This window comes from Mesoplodon densirostris, chromosome 2 (genome assembly GCF_025265405.1).
Source record: "Mesoplodon densirostris isolate mMesDen1 chromosome 2, mMesDen1 primary haplotype, whole genome shotgun sequence".
NCBI lineage: Eukaryota > Metazoa > Chordata > Mammalia > Artiodactyla > Ziphiidae > Mesoplodon > Mesoplodon densirostris.
The window spans coordinates 39,178,291-39,196,304 of record NC_082662.1 but is presented as its reverse complement, the minus strand read 5'-3'; the positions used below and the strand labels follow the sequence as shown (position 1 = coordinate 39,196,304).

The window sequence follows — 18,014 nt, the reverse complement described above, 5'->3', positions numbered from 1 at the left end:
TCAGTGGACACTTCCTATATCTTGGCTATTATAATAATGTTTCAGTGAACGTGGGAGTGCATATATCTTTTCAAGTTAGTGTTTTCCTTTCCTTTGGATAAACACCCTGAAGTAGAATTGCTGGATCATATGTTAATTCTATTTTTAAATTTTTGAGAAATCTCCATACTGTTTTCCATAGTGGCTGCACCAATTTACATTCACACCAGCAGTGCACAGGGGTTCCCTTTTCTCTACATCCTTGCCAGTACTTATTTCTTGTTTTGTTTTGTTTTGTTTTTGCGGTATGCGGGCCCCTCACTGTCGCGGCCTCTCCCGTTGCAGAGCACAGGCTCAGCGGCCATGGCTCATGGGCCCAGCCGCTCCGCGGCATGTGGGATCCTCCCGGACAGGGGCACAAACCCATGTCCCCTGCATCGGCAGGCGGACTCTCAAGCACTGCGCCACCAGGGAAGCCCCTATTTCTTGTCTTTTTGATAATAGCTATTCTAACAAGTGTGAGGTGATATCTCATTGTGATTTTATTTTGAATACAGTTCCCTTATCAGATATACGATGTGCAGATCTTTTCTCTCAGTCTGGGTTGTCCTTTCACTTCCTTCATGGTGTCCTTTGGAGCACAAACGTTTTATTTTGATGATGAAGTCTAATTTACCATTGCCTAAGCTAAAATCACTCCTGTGTTTACTTTAGCTCTTACACTAAGGCCTTTGATCCACTTGGAGTTAATTTTTGTGTGTGGTGTAAGATATGGTCCACATTCATTGTTGTTGCGAGTGGACATCCAGTGATCGTGGCACCATCTTTTGAAAAGAAAGACCATTTTTTTCCCATTGATATATCTCAGCTTCTTTGTTGAAAGTCAGTTGGCCATACTTACTAGTTTTATTTCTTCATTCTTGGTTCTGCTCCATTAATCTCTATGTCTATCCTTATGCCAGTATGCAGAATTGAAGCCCTTTATATATTCCTTTTTTTTTTTTTTTTTTTTTGCGGTATGCGGGCCTCTTACTGTTGTGGCCTCCCCCGTTGCGGAGCACAGGATCCGGACGCGCAGGCTCCGGACGCGCAGGCTCAGCGGCCATGGCTCACGGGCCCAGCCGCTCCGCGGCATATGGGATCCTCCCAGACCGGGGCACGAACCCGTATCCCCTGCATCGGCAGGCGGACTCTCAACCACTTGCGCCACCAGGGAGGCCCTATATATTCCTTTTTAATTGCATGTCTTTGTGTCTTTCATCCTGAATTTGGTATTGATAATAGGCTTGCATTTTAAAATAATTTTGCTTTATATGACTATATCCCCAAACTATCTAATATTGTTATTCATTTTTTAAAACCTTATATGGTATCGTATAGTTTTTAATTTTTACAACTTTTTTATTCTACTTTGTGAGAGTCACCCATTTTGCTTATACATATCTCTAATGTAATTATTTCCTGCTGTACAGCATTGTACACATATACCACAATTGAATCAGTCTGTTGGTGGATATTTAGGTAATTTAGTTTTTTGTCTACTATATACAATTCTGTAGCAAACATTCTTATATATTTTGTCTTACCTTCATGTGTGATTAAGATTGGTGGGTCACAGCAGTCCCACTCACTGGGTGTATACCCTGAGAAAATCATAATTCAAAAAGAGATATGTACCACAATGTTCATTGCAACACTAGTTACAATAGCCAGGACATGGAAGCAACCTAAGTGTCCATCAACAGTTGAATGGATAAATAAAATATGGCACATATATACAATGGAATATTACTCAGCCATAAAAAGAAACGAAATTGAGTTATTTGTAGTGTGGTGGATGGACCTAGAGTCTGTCATACAGAGTGAAGTAAGTCAGAAAGAGAAAAACAAATACCATATGCTAACACATATATATGGAATCTAAAAAAAAAAAAAAAAGGTTCTGAAGAACCTAGGGGCAGGACAGGAGTAAAGATGCAGACTTAGAGAATGGACTTGAGGACACGGGGATGGGGAATGGTAAGCTGGGACAAAGTGAGAGAGTGACATTGACCTATATGTACTACCAAATGTAAAATAGCTGGTGGGAAGCAGCCACATAGCACAGGGAGATCAGCTCAGGAGATCAGCTCCGTGCTTTGTGACCACCTAGAGGGCTGGGATAAGAAAGGAGGGAGGGAGATGCAAGAGGGAGGGGATATGGGGATATATGTATACGTATAGCTGATTCACTTTGTTATACAGCAGAAACTAACACAATATTGTAAAGCAATTATACTCCAATAAAGATGTTAAAAAAAATCAGAAAACAAAAAAGAAAGATTGGTGGGTCATAGTGGTTTCACAGCTTGAACTTTGTATTTGTCAAACTGTTTTCCAAAATGGTTGTACAAGTTTACGCTCACACCAGCAATATATGAGAATTCCCTGTTGCTTTATATTTTTATCAGCACTTGATAGTTTCAGGATTTTTTTTTTGCCAGTTTGGTGGGTGTGGAATAGTATCTCATAATTTTACTCAGGTTTTAAAAGTATGTATGAGTTTGTGAGTGATTCAGAGTAATATTAAGTGTTTTCTTAACAAAGAATTGTAATGGAAGAAATCTTAAAGGTATATTATATCCTCTTTTGGTTCATTGAAAGACGTGATCAAATTTCATAGCCTTTAGAAATTCTTAGGTACAAATTAATCTCCTGAAATTAAAATAAATAACAAGGTAGAATATGGCTTTGGGCTCTTTTCTGTGATGAAGTATCAGTGTGAAGGTTAAAAATAAACTAAACAAGGCACCAGTAACCCTGGAGTTCTCCTTATTGAGCACTTGGGAGGGAAACTGATGCACAGTTAGGAAATGAGTATAGATTACTGTAGCATTCCTCAGTCCTTTAGAGGCAGTGAGAGTGATAGACATTTAAAACTAAGTAATATTCTTTTCAAATCATGAGATTTGGAAAGGAAATTTTAGGGCCAGTGAATATCTGAATTTATCCAGAGTTAATAATCTTGGACTCTGCAGTTAAAGGAATAAGGAATGTTCAAGGAGAGCTCTTAGGAACAGTTAAAGGAGATACTAATTGATAGAGTTGTCAACATCTCTTAAAGAAATTATTACTTGGGACTTCCCTGGTGGCACAGTCCGCCTGCCAGTGCAGGGGACACGGGTTTGATCCCTGGTCCAGGAAGAGCCCACATGCCACGGAGCAACTAAGCCTGTGCGCCACAACTACTCAGCCTGCACTCTAGAGCCATGCGCCCCAACTACTGAGCCTGTGTGCTCTAGGGCCCGTGCTGTGCAGCAAGAGAAGCCACCTCAATGAGAAGCCTGCGCACCACAACGAAAAGTAGCCCCCACTCACTGCAACTAGAGAAAGTCTGCACGCAGCAACGAAGACCCAACGCAACCAAAAATAGATAAAATTTAGGGGAAAAAAAAGAAAGAAAAAAAAATTATTACTTAATGGTCATCCTGTCTGTAGTAAGAGATTACCCCATTTGCTATTAATTTAATCCCTACCAAGCATAGGGGAAATAAATATGTAAACAGGTAAATATAATGCATTGTGATGGATGCTTGAGTATAGGTATGTGCATGATATAATGCTTCATGAAGTAGAAATTTCATGTGAGAACTGAAGACCTGAAAATGAATGAGATGGTGAAGAGATTACAAAGAAACAAAAGTGCTGCATCAAAGCTTTTAGGTAGCCGTTATATTTACAGAGACAAAAGAAAAGAGAAAAGAAGTAATCAAGGGTAAGAAGACCACCAGGATATCTTGATGCAATGGTTGCCACTCTTGCTGCTCCCTGACAAAGATTATACCGGCCCTTTGTGAATATTATCAGTATAAGGATGCCAACTTTCCTCTTTCCCTTCCTTCCTTCCTTCCAAACATGAGTTGTCCTTTTTCTCAAGATTTTCTTTTACGGCATTATTGCTTTTTCTCTTACGAAATGATAGTATTAGGATATATTTTTTTAATGTTCTACTTATCCAAATAAAATTGCCAACATGTATCAGCCCTTGAAACATATTTTGAAATTTTATGGTTGATGCAGTCCAAGTCTGCAAACTACTGGTCTAATGATGTAATGTCATGGAAACCAGGAGAAGGGTTTTAAGATAGGATTGGCCCAGGAACATGTAAACAGTGTAAGCCATTGTGGGTGGTGATTCATAAGTTACTGACCTTTAAGAGTATATTGGTCAGGGTTCTTTGTTGTAGAAAACTAAAATGTTTAAAAGCATGGTTTTGTGTGTTCTTCAACCGCAATCAGCTTCATGGGTGATGAACGGCATAAGCAACGGTTGGATTTAACTGAGGTGGGACTTTTGGGAGTTGGATACAGGTCATGGAGAGAAGAGCCAGAGTTGAGGGAGTTACAGTGATGGACTGAGTAATTTAAACTATAGAACTCTGCAGACTAGTTTCACTTTAAATTCATGATAACTTACAAGTGTGAACCCTTATTGTGCTGGGAAACTATGGTATCTCCTTTTTCAGCTCCCATTTCGTACCCTAACTCTCCTCAAACCTGTAACTCCCTCCCTTCCCTCACCTACCCATTGTCACTCTTAGCTGAAGACTTTTTACTTTGAGAAGATAAAAGCAATCAGAATAGACATTCTAAGCTCTCATTGCAGCAGTACTCAGGTACTCTGCCTTCCCAACTGTCACCATAAACGAAGTATGTGCAAACCTACTGAAAGCTGATCTTTGCTGATGCATCAGATCCCTCTCCTCTTCACCTCTTCAAGAACATTGTTTCAGCAGTTTTCTGCATCATCAACTGCTTCAGGTTTTTCTTCTTTACTGGGTCATTCCCATCAGTGACCAAAAACAGTTATTTCTTTTGACCACACATCTCCTTCTAGCCGCTACCCCATTTCTTGGTTCTGTAGCAACACTCTTCAAAAGAATTTTCTGTACTTGCAGTCTACAATTCCTTCCTTTTAAACCCCCCGAACCAGGCTCTCACTACTGCCCTTATCCAACATGGTCACTGAGAACTTCCACGTTGCTAAATCCAGTGGTCAGTTCTCAGTCTTCTCATTTAATGGCCTTTGATATAGCTGGTCATTCCTACTTTCTTGAAATACATTTCTGCTGCTTAGCTTGAGTCCCCACACTCTCTTTAAAGTTATAATACACCAAAGTTCCTCTCTGTCTACATTCATTTCTTTGGTGATCTCATCTAGGTCCATGGATTTAAATGAAATTTCTATTTCTAGTGTTTACCTCTACCATGAACTGTAGATTCATATCTGGGTGCCTACTTCACATCTCCACTTAGATGTCTGATAGGTACTGAAAAGTTAACATGTTCGAAAAGAGTTTCTTTGTCATTATTTGTGGAATCTACAAATTAGCAGAATTCCTAAGAGTTTAGCAAAATGGCTTGATGTGATTTATACCAATAGTAAACGGTATTATCATTTAAAGGAAATAACACAATCGCATAAAAGAAATAAAGTATTTAGGAGTAAGCCTACGAAAAAAGGTATGTATGTAAGGTCTTTAGGGAGAAATATTTTGAACTTTATTTGAAGATGTTAAAGAACACCTAATTCGGATATTGACCATGCTCATGATTTAGAAGATTTATCATAAAAATATTCTCCTGTATTGATCTAGATTGGTTCATTGGTATTCCAAGCAGTGTCATAACTAGCCTCCTATCCCCAGTTTGACGTGCTTGTTTTAAATTTTATATGAACGGGCAGAGTGCCAAAATAGCCAAGGCCTTTAAGGTGTATGTTTGTGGGGAGGCTTTGCCGTACTATATACCAAGATATTATTATAAAGCCATAATTTAGTTAAGACACACATGGTTGTAGTATAGGAATAGACAAGTAGACCAATGGAACAGAAGTCTGGAAACAGACCCATACATATATAGAAACAATTTATAATTGAGCTGGCCTTTGGGCAGGGGGTGTGGCTTATAGGATCTCAGTTCCTCGACCAGGGATTGACCAGGGATTGCGCCCGGGCCACGGCAGTGAAAGCCCGGAATCCTAACCACTAGGCCACCAGGGGACTCCCTGAGCTGGCTTTATAAATCAGTGGAGAAAGAATGGTTTGGGACAATTAGTTACTCAGGTGGTAAAAAAGGAAATTGGACCTGGACCTCATACCGGATACAAATCAGTTCCAACTGATTGATGTCTTAAATGTGAAAGGCAAAACTATAAATCTAAGAAGATAATATAGGTAACTTTGAATCTTGGAGAAGAAAGGCTTTTATACATTAGATGCAAAAATACACATCATAGGTACCTCCCTGGCGGTCCAGTGGTTAAGACTCCGTGCTTCTATTGCAGGGGGCACGGGTTCGATCTTTGGCTGGGGAACTAAAATCCCACATACTACCTGACGCAGCCAGAAAAAAAAATCATAGAGGAAATGATCAACAGCTTTGACTACATTTTTTAAAAAATTTTATTGGAGTGTAGTTGATTTACAATGTTGTGTTAGTTTCAGGTGTATCGACTACATTTAAAGTAAGAACTTGTGTTCATCAAAAAAATAAAAAACCACGGGGACTTCCCCAGTGGTCCAGTGGGTAAAACACCATGCTCCCAATGCAGGGGGCGGGGCCCGGGTTTGATTCCCTGGCGGGGGAACTAGATCCCGCATGCCGCAACTAAGACCAGGCGCAGCCTAAATAAAATAAACAAACTAATTAATTAATATTAAAAAATGTTTTTTTAAAAAACCATGAAGTTGGAAAAGATATATGCAACACTATAATCAGAGGATTGGGGTCTATTGTATTCTCTTACTTCAGATAAGAAAAAGATCAGCTACCAAAAGAATGGTAAAATGATAAGCATAGATGTTTTACCAAAAAATGAAACACAAAGAGATGATAAATAGATTAAATGATGCAAACAAAGATTGCGGTAAGTCATCATTTTATACCCACCAGCAGAGTAAAGAATAACTGCCAGTCTGGCCATACCTAACTTTGTGAGGGTGTGGAGCATATGGAAATCTAAAAATAACCACTGCTGGTGGTGTAAACTGGTGACCTGATTGGAAAGCAATATGGCATTACCTTGTGAAGTTGAAGATGTAGTACCTATTAGTCAGCAATTCCTTCATTTATTTATGCATTTATTCAGCAAATATTTATTGAATACCAACTATACAAGACAGTGTTCTTTGTGCCTTGGTTCAATGGGAGACAGTTAAAAATAAATTATTTAGATGATCATTGCTATAGGAAAATGTTACTTAACAGAATGAAAATAGTTCAATATCATGTCACTTCCTGTTTTTCACTTTTATGGATATAAGTTCCAAAAATGCTACATATGGTTTTTTACATCAATGCCACTCAGTTCTTTGAATCCTTTTAGAGTTACTTACCAAAAATCATTAATCCATCATCAAAACTTATTTTTATGATCTATTAGCTGAGAACTAGGTTACATCCTTTTTCAATTCTGTGGTATACACAGATTGTAAACTACCTAATTTATGAGATGATGTTACCTAGTCATTGAATTTCTCACTTTATAGGCGATATGCCAAAAGCCTTTATCAAAGAAGGCTTGTCAAATGACTAAATTATATCTATTACTCTTGTATTTAAAGGCACTTTTTTTATGGAGCCAAAATTAAACAAGATTGGCTAAAAATTAGACACTGCATATTTTGGGGTTTTCCCACAGGTTATTTAAAAAAATATTAGAGCCAAACCTCAGTGGCATTATTAGAGGTAACTTTTGAATTGTTGTATGTAGTATAGATGGAATAGAAGTTTCATTTCATGGTTGAAGGTTATGCTTTTGACAGAATTAAAATGGCATGTCCACATCTGAGAGGGAGAAATTATTTGAATTGAAAGAAGTTTTTTTGTTTGTTTTGTTTTTGTTTTGCTGTTTATAAGTTTAGGCCATTATATCCTAGATTGCATTTCAAGAACATTTGTATTACGTAATCTGTAGATGTAGGTGTTCTGTGTTTAAGAGTGCAATTTATTTTGCTAGGAACTTTGTTTTAAGCAGTAGAACTCTTAAAGAGTCTTCGTAGATTAATCAAATATAAATAGATGGTAGGAAAGAGTAAATGTGCAGTGAAATACTGTTGTATGACAGTGTACAAATGAATATGGATTTATTGTATCAAATCTCACAGCAAAAGTTAATTAAAATGTTTCTTCATGTCTTGAATAACTATTCGACAGAATGTAAGTCCCCAACATATGTGTATTCAAAGATGTAGTGTTGATCTCTTGGAAGTAAATTTTTAGGACCTTTTCACCCTCAACAACTTGGAGTTGTACAAAGCATGTAGCTGGGACACACATTCTTAATGCAGCTAGGACATGATCTTAGGCACAAATGAATGAGTCCTCGCTGAGCTTCACAATAGATTGGTATCTCCCAAAATGCTTTACCAGGAACATTGCTATGATTCTGTCACCTAGGTGAAATAATGCTCTATACATCCTCTGTGCTCTCATCATACTTGCTGACAGAAGCATTCTTTGATGTTAGTAAGGGGACCAAAAAGTGAGGTTGTTAAACAAAAATTGTCATCACTCCTGTCACCACATTCTATAATGAGAACACTCCAACATGAATCAAAAGACTTGTAATTTTTCTTCTTAATCCGCCTGGGATAGCACACCATAGTAAGATGGGTGAGAAGGAGAAGGACACTTATGAACCCATCCATGGGAAAGAAGAATTAACACGATGTCTTGACCACAGGTGCCTTCTTATGCAGATTAGTTTCAGAGAAGCGAGCATATGGCAGTAGAAGGTAGGGAAGTTCCTTTCAAACTCTAAGTCCACTTACCCCTTTTAGCCAAGATCAGTTGGTATAAGTCTGATAACGTTTTGCAGAAAGAACCTCTTGTGGCTTCTTTGCATTCTTTCCCTTGGCTAGCTGTGGATATGACAGCTCCTTGGAACTTCATGGCTCAGCAGTACATGTTCTGAATTATTTTTCCCTATGATGGAGTTGGATTTATGGTCATGTTCTTTAAGGTATTTTCATGGCTAAGGACATGAGATTGCAGTTTTATTGAGATCAGGAACCATGTACATACTAGCCACATTTTATTGTGGTTTTTTTTTCTTACCACAGAAGGGTTTAATTTTTCAAGGCTTTCAGTTTTGCCTGGAAGCCAGCCAGTCTTGGCTAATACAGATAAACAAATAATGAGAGAAATACAAAAAGAAAGGCAAAAAAAAAAAAAAGTGTGTGTATGTAAATTAACATCCCTCTTTAGTTTCTTGCTCCATAAAATTTTAAGGAATTTGTTCTACTTTTCTAACTATTGGAATCATTTCATGACTAGAGAGTAACAACCACAGTGTAATTCAGAAAGCAGTGAAGAAAACTTGTGTTCCAGCCCTCACCCAGCTGCTTATTAGATGTGTTACCTTGGATAAGTCCCTTAACATATTATAGCCTGCCTCAGCTTTTTTTTGTTGTTAATCTCTGAAATGGAGGGCTAACCCAGTGTCAGTGGGAGGAAGGAAGGAAGGATAAAATGTATGTTAGGAGTTGCACAGATCAGTGTTTTAATTAAGAATTCTCCCAGAATAGGACTAAATAATCCATCTGGCTTTGTATTGTTTCACCCACTCTTTGATTAAGAATCAATAAAATAGTAACGTGCTCGTTTATATATTTGTTGGTTTATTAATCTTGAACATGTGAAGTAGCACAACTTTGATTTTAGAGGTAAAGAAACTGGGAGTTACCTATCAAATTTTGGAATTAAAAGGACAGATCAGTGTTCTTTGGAGTTGTGGGAGGAAATTAAATTTGCTGTGGATTGAGAAATTAATGGGGGAGTGAGAAAATGAAGATACTAGGAGTACACTGCTCTCTGTGGAAGTTTTGTTAAGACTGAAGGGAGGGGGACTTCCCTGGTGGTACAGTGGTTAATAATCCGCATGCCAATGCAGGACACACGGGTTCGAGCCCTGTTATGGGAAGATCCCACATGCCATGAGGCAGCTAAGCCCGTGCGCCACAACTACTGAGCCTGTGCTCTAGAGCCCGCGGGCCACGACTACTGAGCTCGCGAGCCGCAACTACTGAGCCCGCACACCTAGAGCCTGTGCTCCACAACAAAAGAAGCCACTGCAATGAGAAGCCAGCGCACCGCAATGAAGAGTAGCCCCCGCTCGCCACAACTAGAGAAAGCCCGTGCACAACAACGAAGACCCAAGGCAGCCAAAAATTGAAAAATAAATAAATAAAAACTAATTGCAAAAAAAAAAGGCTGAAAGGAAATGAACCTAAATACCTAGAGGGATATTCAGACTTGAGGAAGGGGTTTTGTTTTAAGTCAGAGGAGAAGTGGGTGTGTTTTTTTTGGTTAATTGAGTGAAACCAGTGTAGATAGAGGTTGGAGTTACCAGGAGTAGAAGATGGTGACACCATTAGACTGTGGAGAAAATGAAAGTTAATGAGATCTCATGAACACATGTGGAGAGGTAATGAGTGCCTGAAGTAGAGGAGGTTGAGGTAAGGTCCCTGGCAGGGACATCCTCTCTAGCAGCTTAATTACAAGGTATAAAACTAGATCATGTTGTGAAGTATCTTGTAGATTGCTGGGTATATGTGGAATAGCCAGGAAGTCATAGGATTTGTAAAGCTAAGATATTTCACAGATGTTTATGAATGAATGGTTGGATCAAGTATTCACATAGGCAGTTCTGATACATATGTGCAGGGAGAGAGCAAAAGCACTTAGATAAAACCTGAAAAAGAATGGATGATGTAGAGCATTGTTTATATTTAATATTGACTATTTATATTGACTTAACAACTGCTTTATAATACTGTTTTTAATTGTGGCAAAATACACATGAGATTTACCATTGTAACCATTTTTAAATGTACAGTTTGGTGGCATTAAGTACACTCACAGTGTTTTGCAACCATCATTACTGTCCAGAACTTTTTCATTATCCCAAACATAAACCTTGAATGCATTAAGCAGCCACACTTCCCCCCAGCCCCTAATCTGCTCTCTGTGGGTTGGATATTTCATATAAATGGAATCATGTAATATGTGTTGTTTTGTATATTTGGCATCTTTCACTTAGCTTAATGCTTCCAAGGGTCATCCTTGTTGTAGCATGTATCAGTACTTCAGTCCTTTTTATAGCTGAATAATATTCTATTGTATGGATATACCATATTTTACTTATCTGTTCATCTGTTGATAGGCATTTGAGTTGCTTCTTCTTCTGGCTACTGTGAATAAAGCTGCTGTGAACATTAACTTACATATGTTTTCATTTCTCTTGGCTATATACCTAGGAATAGAAATGTTAGATCGTGTGCTAACTCTGTGTTTAACTTTTTGAGGAGCCACCAACTGTTTTCCACAGCATCTGCACCATTTTATATTTCTACCAGCAATGTATAAGGGTTACAGTTTCTCTGCATTCTTGCTTTATCATAATTTGTAAAAATTAGTTCATTAAACCTTTGAATCCTTACTGAGTGCAAGGCACCATGCTAGATGCTATGTGAATTTCAAAGAAGCGCAAGGCAAGATTTTCTAGAAGCAACAGGTTTTGGGCCTGCTGGGAGTTAGAATCAACATTTATAACTGTCCTGGAAGGAGCAAGTGTTAAGTGCTCCTTAACACTTAATTTGAAGGCACAATTAAGGTACCTTGAGGATTTCAGAGAGGGAGTTTACTTGTGGGGAAAGGCTTATTTCTTGACTATCAGAACAAGAAACTTAAATCCTATTCTGTAGGCAGCCAGAAAACTTCTGAGCAGGATAGTGATATAATTTGAACCTGGACTCTGGAAGAGAAATCTAGCAGCCAAGAGTAGAGGCTGAGGTCGAGGATGGAAGAGACTAGTAGTGCCTGTGAAACTAGTGTTTTGTTTATTTATATATATATATATATACACACATATATTTTATTTATTTATTTATGGCTGTGTTGGGTCTTCGTTGCTGTGCATGGGCTTTCTCTAGTTGTGGCAAGCAGGGGCTACTCTTTGTTGCGGTGCTGGGGCTTCGCATTGAAATAGCTTCTCTTGTTGCGGAGCATGGGCTCTAGGCGTGCGGGCTTCAGTAGTTGTGGCTCATGGGCTCTAGAGCACAGGCTCAGTAGTTGTGGCGCACGGGCTTAGTTGCTCCGCGGCATGTGAGATCTTCCCAGACCAGGGCTCGAACCTGGGTCCCCCTCATTGGCAGGCAGATTCTTAACCACTGCACCACCAGGGAAGTCCCCAAAACCAGTTTTTTAACTGAAGAGAAACTTGAACCTGGAGTGACAGATAGAAATGGAAACTAAGGAATGGAATAGATAGGACTTGAAACTCTTATATAAATCTTTAGAGTCTCCTTAGCTCTCATCTCTTCTGATTTTAAACATCATCTACCAAACACTAACAATTCCCAAAATTCTCTCTCCAGAACAGACTTCTCTGTGCTCCAGACCACATACTTGACATTTCATATTTAAATTTTTTTAATCTTGATTCCCCCACCCCCCCACCAGAAGAGTTTTGAGTGATGTATTTTTCTTTCTCAAAATTTCTCGGTAGTAAAACAATTTCCTCCAATTAGTTGCTCTGTAAAAATAGCTACAGCCCCAAAAGGCAGGCATCACCAAATAGCTTCATAAAATTTTATAAAAATTTGCAGAGCAAAGTAATTCATTACAAAAACATTTGACTAAGAAGATAAAACAAAATGCCCATAGTTCCACCCTCCTAGTGAAACCATTATTGGCATTATAGTCTTTTGCTTCTAAAACAGGAATTTCTTTTTCCTTTATCTGTCCTCTTTCTTCATTTCCCATTTGTCGTTCATCTCCTCCCCCCCACATACTCTACACGTACATGCACAGACCACACTCTTACATAGCTTGACATCCTAGTATGTTGGAGATGGATGGTCGGTAAGTAGTTACAGGATATATAACAACTTTAAAACTTTCACACCAGTAGCAAAGCATTGTCAGTTAATATTCCCTCTACAGTCACTGCCTCAACTGAGACTGATAGAGAAATTTGGGACTGAGCGTTGACTGAAAAGATGGTGTGTGTCAATTAGAAGATTGGAATGCATCTAGTGGGGATTGTAAAGGGGAACTGCTTATGTTTAAAATTCAGGCATTTTCCTTCGTGTCTATCAGTTTTATAACCTGACGGATGATTCATCTCACAGAGATTTTCAGGTTCTCTGTGGTTTAAACCACAATTCTTATAATAAAAAAAGAATGCAGCAAACAGTTAATTATGTCTTTTTCAGAAGGAAGCTTTATTTAATTGATATTTTTCTATAAGAATCTATTACAGGGACACTGTCATCATGTACTAGGTATTGCAGGTATAGACCTATATAAAAACAACCCTGAATTATACTGAAGGAACAATAGCCAGTCAGCATTTATTCCTATATCAGTCAATTATGTGATGGTCATTTACCTATTACATAAGCTAGAAATCAAAGTATGAGCCATTATTTCTCCTTTACCCCCACATCCCATCAGTTATGAAGTTCTGCGTATTTTACTTCTTCCTAAATATTTTGTGAATTGGCTTCTTTTAATTTGTTTATATTAAAAGCTGGTTTTCCCCAGTGTGTGTCTTGCAGTCACTCCTGATTTTCAAAATCTCTAGGCTGGACCACAGAACCAATATCAAGGGATTATCCATGAACTAGCTATCTTTGTGCAGGCTGGCCTCTAACTCAAGGCCTGGGCCAAAGTGCTAACCAACCCATCCTGTCCCAGCTCACTAACTAGGCACCTCTTTGCTACCCAAGAGACCAAATTACAGATTGAGTTTTTCTTCTTCACCTGACACCCTTTTGGAGGGGGGGCTTTCTGATTCACATTTAAGTGTCCATGGTGTATGTAATAATATATACAGCTCTGTTCAAGTTTTTTATTACTGTGCCAGTTTTGCCATTTCATAGAAATGTATCTAAGATTCTCATATTTATTAGCATATAATTGCTCATAATTTAGTTTTACTCATGATGTTTCTTTATCTGTTGTGTTTATCTCCTCTTTTTCATGCTATCGTCTTCAAATATTTTTCCCCAAGCAGTTTTACGTGAGTTTGTTTTCTTTCCTTTTTTTTCGTTTATATATTTATTTATTTATTTTTGGCTCTGTTGGGTCTTCATTGCTGTGCGTGGGCTATCTCTAGTTGCAGTGAGCGGGGGCTACTCTTTGTTGTGGTGCGCAGGCTTCTCACTGCGGTGGCTTCTCTTGTTGCAGAGCACAGGCTCTAGGTGCGTGGGCTTCAGTAGTTGTGGCTTGTGGGCTCTAGAGCACAGGCTCAGTAGTTGTGGCGCACGGGCTTATTTGCTCCGCGGCATGTGGGATCTTCCCAGACCAGGGCTCGAACCCATGTCCTCTGCACTGGCAGGCAGATTCTTAACCACTGCGCCACCAGGGAAGTCCCGTGAGTTTGTTTCTTATTAACCTTTTTCAAAAGAATTATCGTTGTTTTTTTTTTTTTTAGAATTATCGTTTTTAAACATCATCTCTACTGACCTTTTTTTGCTTCTCTCCTTTCTGTTTCTTTAGATTTGCTTTGTTGCTCTCTTCCCATTATGATAAAAATGTTGGGAAAAGAGCAATAAAGATCAGTTTGGTTTTAGTCTTTTTTTTTTAAGTTTTTAAAGCTTATTTTCTATTAAGTATTGCTGTAGCTGTTACAGTGCAAATTTATTCATAGTGGTTTTTGTCGTTCTATTTAAGGATTTTGAATTTTTCTTTGTCAGTGTATCATTTCTCTCACAGTAAGAAATCTGACTCCCATTTTTCCTTAATATTTCTTACTTTTGGATCAAATCCCAGTATGTAACCAGCCTCCATTTATCACCTCTTCCCGTGCATGTGTTCCTTCCTAACCACATCTAAGTTGTAACAACTGTGCAAGGCACCTTGCTGCATGGAAGCCCTCAACCTATTTGGCCATGTCCCTCTGCCAGGGTGTCCTCCTCATTCCACTTGAAGCTCTCACACTCTGCATTAGGCTGCCCTCGTACTGGGACACTCACCTTACATTGCCTAATGAGGTCTGACTTCCCACACAGGACTGCTGCCGTAAACACATTTCGCTATCCTTCCACCCCGTGTAGACACCCTGGTTATGCCCCAGCACCCTGCTCTGGCCTTGAGCTCCCCCTTTGAGGACTTTACCTTACCTGACCCCACCTAGTTGCTTTGGACAGGATTTCTTCAAGAAGGGGAAGGAGAGCGGGCACTGCAAGAAAGAGTCGTTTCCTGATTTAACATAGCATAGTTAGAGAACATAGACTGTTTTCTTCTTTGGAACTAATTGCGATTTCTTTTAACTAGTATAAGGTCAGTTTTTAAAACTATTCCATGTGCTCTGAAGGAATATATATACTTTGCATGGTTGATATGTATATATATGTGTATGTATTATAAGTATATAAAAAAATGGAGAGAACAAGTGAATAGTCACATACCCATCATTCAGCTTAATAATGTATTACAGATACAATTGAAGCCCTCCGGAACCTTTTTTTGATTCCTTTCCCATTGTTTCCCCAAAGAGTTACTTACTATTCTGAATTTAGTATTTCTTAAACATGAATTAATTATATGAGAAATACTCTATAAACTAGAATTTACCAGTGTAGACCAGAATTGTCCACAGATGCAAGCATTCTCTCATATCAGAAAACTTTCTAGGGACTTCCCTGGTGGTCCAGTGGTTAAGAATTCACCTTCCAATGCAGGGGACACGGGTTTGATCCCTGGTTGGGGAAGTAAGATCCCACATGCCATGGGGCAACTAGTCCTGTGTGCTGCAACTACTGAGCCTGCTCTGGAGCCGGTGTGCCACAGCGAAGAGCCCACACACTGCAACAAAAGATCCCACATGCTGCAGTGAAGATCCTGCGTGCCATAACTAAGACCTGATGCAGCCAAATAAATAAATATTTTTTTTAGATCTATTACAAAAAAGAAAGAAAGAAAACTTCCTAGCCTTTGGAAGAATGTTGGGAATTTGCCAAAGAAGTATTTTGTGTCACCTCTTACTGCATATTTTAAGTCAGAGCATAAGCACTTAAGTCTCTTAATTGATAAGTAGGTATCTAAAAATATGTAAATACATGAGGAATGCTATGACAGATGTCTTGTTTTTAAGCATCTGGCTGTGGTTAGTACTAAACAATTAGATAGTTGACTGTGGTAATAACCAGTAAGTTATGACTCTTTGACCACTTATGGCAAGTTATTCCATATATGAGAGTAAATCTAACAGACTCTAATTTGCATGTCTGAATTACCTTTGATAGCTAACTGGAGAAATTGTTATTTAAAAAGTATATTTTTTCAGATGACTTTTCTAAAATCCTTTAAAAATCTTTAAAATAATTTTAGCCAGTTATGTTGTTGCTATAGATTAATGTCTAAATTGGGCTTAAGAGTTTTGTCTCCTAGACCTTTGTCTCTGAGATCGATCATTTGACCATGTCTCACTTTAGCATTTATATATAGTAATTTTGCCTCTTGTGATATATGTTGTTTTGTTTTTTCATTTATAGTGATAGATCCCTGTGGCCTTTAAAATGATTGAATAACGATGGACATGGATGCAAAGTGACTTCTCTACTGAAGCAGAAGATTCTTATTACCTTCCATTAACTCAGTTTAGTCTTCAAGAAGGGGCAGAACGAGTGAAATACAAAAAACTGAAGAGAAGAAAACCTCACTTTGGAACTTTCTCCATGACTGTTCCTTAAGCCCTATCTTTCTACTTGTTTTAATTTTGCTGTGAATTTATAAATAGTGAAGACCAAAGAAATAGAAGAAACATTTGAGAGCTTTATACCAAGAAATTTGCCTTGAGAGCTGCTATTCTTAGGAGGGAAAAGCATATCAAGTTCCTGTCTGATTTTTTTGTTTTGTTTTTAAACAGGTTTCTTATGTCCTTAGATTTTGAAGGATAAGCCAAATATAAATACATACCTGCACACTATTTTTAGCAGCTGTGTAAGAATAATGAAATTTGTAAATTAAGGGCTTTGTAATGTGGATGTTTTGCTACTAGAGTTGACTACTCAGAAGATCTTTTATAGCTCTTCAGTGTTTTATTTTTGATTTATCACTTCAATGACATTATTTGCCCAAACAAAAGTCCATCTGTCTTTCTAAGCTATGACCTTTTTGTGAACAGTGTTTGCATTCAATGTGCAAATGTCCATGTATTATCTATTTAAGCAACATCATAGGGCCATCACTCAAGGAAGTTGAATGAGGTGAACATTGATATAGCTCTTTCCCCTTCCCCCTATTTTTTAAATGTAACAAATACTTTTTATGTTCCCCTCCCCCTTCCCCTTTCCCCTTTCCCCTTTTAACGAGTCAGGATCTAGATAGTTTAAGATGAGCAATTGAGGGGACTGAGAAATTGATCCACACAGAGCCTGGCTTCTTTGTGCTTCATCATAAGGTGTGCTGCCAGCCAGCCTAATTTTAAGTACCCTTTTAACAAGAGAACCTCGTGGAAATCCAGCCGGCAGACTCAAGGAGTTCAGGAAACAGGACCGCAGAGGTTACGCTCTGGGGTGAGTATTCTGTGTCTAACTTGGTATGTATATGTATCATGGAAAATATCTACTGCTTTCTTACGTATTATACTTTGGAGACTATCATCAGTGGGGTGGTTTGGAGACACCAACAGATGGATCTCTCAGGAAAACTGATTCTAACTGATGTTTTGAAGAAATTAATGTGAACTAAATAGAAAAACTCTTGAGAGGTTGTATCCTCCTTCTCTAGGAAGATCTTTTCTACTGCTTTTGCCTGAAGTTACCTGAAGCAGATTAATCTTTTTTCATAAGTATCTATAGTTTTAAGTAGTTGTTTATTCTTAAGGTTCTTCTGCTATAACACAAGAATTCATTAGCTTCTGTCATATAACTTGCAGGTCTCTGACCCACTTTTCTGTTTGTGTTTTTCATGGTTATATATTCACAGACTGTTGTTTTTGTTTAGAACTTCTCTGATGTATGGGGCCTGATGAATAGTCTAGA

General features: G+C 38.4%; 1 protein-coding gene across 4 annotated transcripts in view; it reads left to right on the top strand.

The window, feature by feature from the left end:
• The window catches only part of GPBP1L1 (GC-rich promoter binding protein 1 like 1), a 60,347-nt gene that overhangs the window by 12,196 nt on the left and 30,137 nt on the right, over window positions 1–18,014 (top strand). For all 4 annotated transcript variants that reach the window (XM_060089735.1, XM_060089734.1, XM_060089732.1 and 1 more), the window contains exon 2: window positions 16,524–17,546. The gene's annotated coding sequence lies outside the window, so the exon portion shown is untranslated. The remainder of the gene's footprint in view (window positions 1–16,523; window positions 17,547–18,014) is intronic.